A 2,577-nucleotide genomic window follows, 5' to 3' on the forward strand; every position below is an offset into this window, starting at 1 on the left:
TTTTTTTTTTTAAATTGTGATTTGGGTGAAGATTTACAGAGCAAATTCAGTTTCCATACAGCAGTTCACATACCCTTTGTCTCATGACATTGACCAAGAGCTGATGCTTCTGAGTTGTGGTGTTGGTGAAGGATACTGAAAGCACCATGGACCGCCAGAAGAATGAACAAATCTGTCCTGGAACAAGTATAGCCGAAATGCTCCTTGGAAGCGAAAATGGACAGACTTCATCTCACCTACTTTGGTCATGTTCTCAGAGGGGACCATTCCTTAGAGAAGGATGTCATGCTTGGTGAAGTGGAGGGTCAAGAAAGAGGGGAAGGCCCTCAACAAGATGGACTGACACAGGGGCTGCGACGACGGGCTCAGGTGTAGCCAGGACTGTGAGGCCGGCGCAGGACTGGGCGGGGCTTCATGCTGCTGGACATGGGGTCGCGATGAGCTGGAGTCGACTCAAGAGCACCTAACAACAACAGCAGCTCCCGGGGGCCGGCAGCAGGAGGCAGAGCTGAATGAAGCCCAAGGCTGAGGGGCCTTCACCCAGCCCCTAGAGCTGGCACTCTGAATTCGGACTTCTAGTCTCCCAAACTGTAAGAGAATGAATCCCTGGTTTGTTTAAAACCACCCATTTGTGGTATTTCCTGTTAACAATGGCACTAGGTAACCAAAGCAGTTGGCAATTTGTGTTATTATTTTGTCTACCAGATTTCTTGCATCCCTGCATCCATTATGTGAAAAAACATAAAGAGTATTAAAATTATTATTTTATTTTTTTCCAAAACCTCATGCTAAACCTCATTTCTAGCTTGCCTTGCCTTTCTAATTATACTTCAAACTCTCAAATTAAAAAAAAAAGTTTATTCCTACCAACTGTTCTGACACACATACAAAAATATTCTGATGAATAAATGATGATAGGGTTTTTAAATTTCTCAAACACAGGCATAATACAGGCTAACTCTAAAAGTAACAGGGGTTGAAATTAATATTTATATCTGTGTTGTTTTCTCCAACATCTAGGATTCTGATTTCTACATATATGACAACATAACATGGCCATATGAATAAGTTAAGGCTTTCTAAAGAGAAAAACTGTGTTTTTTGGTTTTGCTTTTAAACAGGGATCATTTCTAACTTATAGAGACCCTAGAAGGAGCTCTGGTAGCATAGTGCCTAAGGCACTTGACAGCTCACCAGAAGGCTGGTGGTTTAAACCCACCAGCCACTCCTCGGAACGAAGGTTGGGCAATCCTACTTCCGTAGTGATACTGCCTCGGAAACCCAAGGAGGGGTCGCTATGAGTCGGGGTAGACTCGACGGCAAACAACAACAACAACAACAACAACATAGGACAGAGTGGACCTGCCCATTTGGGTTTCCAAGCCACATCCTTCTCCTGTAGAGTGGCGGGTGGGTTCGACCTGCAGACCTTTCAGTTAGCAACCAAGCCCGCTAAGCCGCAGCACCACCAGGGCTCCTCTAAAACAATGCATGAAAGTCAATCTCTTGATTACAAGGATTTCTCAAAGGTTTTCAAATTCAATCAGTAAAATAAAATCTCTCCATGTACTCTGTATTCCTCATTACGTCTTTGTCTAATTAGTTTTTTCTTAAATAGCCAGAAATGTTCGGGATTTTAATGTAGTCCTTGAAAGCAATTACATAGGGTTACAATCCTGCAGTGGAAATGACTAAGCTAATCGAAGAGGAAGGTAACTCAGATTTCTGTGTTCTACAAACCCTTTGTTTTTCAAGAGGGAGGCCTGGTGAGAAAGAAGCAGCAGTCTGCATCCATAAAGACTGACAGACTAAAGCAACAAAAAAAACCAAACTCACTGCCACCTAGTCGGATCCGACTCATAGCAACCCCTCCTTTGGTTTCTGAGGCAGTATCTCTATGGAAGTAGATTGCCCAACCTTCCTTCCGAGGAGTGGCTGGTGGGTTTGAACCGCCAGCCTTCTGGTTAGCAGTCAGATGCCTCAGGCACTATGCCACCAGAGCTCCTATGGGGCAGTTCTACCCTGTCCTCTGGGGGTGCTGTGAGTTGGAAACAATTCCACAGCAGTGAGTTTGGTTTGGGCTTTGCTTCCATAAAGATTCACAGCCTTGGAAACCCTAAGGGGCTGTTCCGCTCTGTCCTTTAAGGTCACTAAGAGTTGGAATTGACTTGACCGGCAAGGGTTTGGTTTTTGATTTTATTATTTCCTACAAATACATCACTGTCCTTAAGAAAAATATTTTTCAGATAAAAATGAAAGGTCTTTAATCATCACTTGGAACTGACCTCAGCATATTAGAAACCTCCTAAAACAGATTTAAATAAAAAACCATTTACCTAATAAGAAAAGCAAAAATGACACAGAATTTCAATAAACAAGTTGCTGCAAAGAGAAAAAAGATATATTGGTTTTTATCAAATGAGTGGCAACAGAATATTTTTAGAAAATTAAAACTCAGGCAGGAATTTAGATTTCTTTCTGAAACTAAGAGAGACCTTGAGCCCAAAGAATTTCTGTGGAAATTCCAGTGGAATTCTGACCATGACGCAAAGACGGCCTCTCTGAGAGCCAGGCTGC

Source organism: Orycteropus afer, unplaced genomic scaffold (genome assembly GCF_000298275.1).
Source record: "Orycteropus afer afer isolate SDZICR_OR568_19922 unplaced genomic scaffold, OryAfe1.0 scaffold00312, whole genome shotgun sequence".
Taxonomy (NCBI): Eukaryota; Metazoa; Chordata; class Mammalia; order Tubulidentata; family Orycteropodidae; genus Orycteropus; species Orycteropus afer.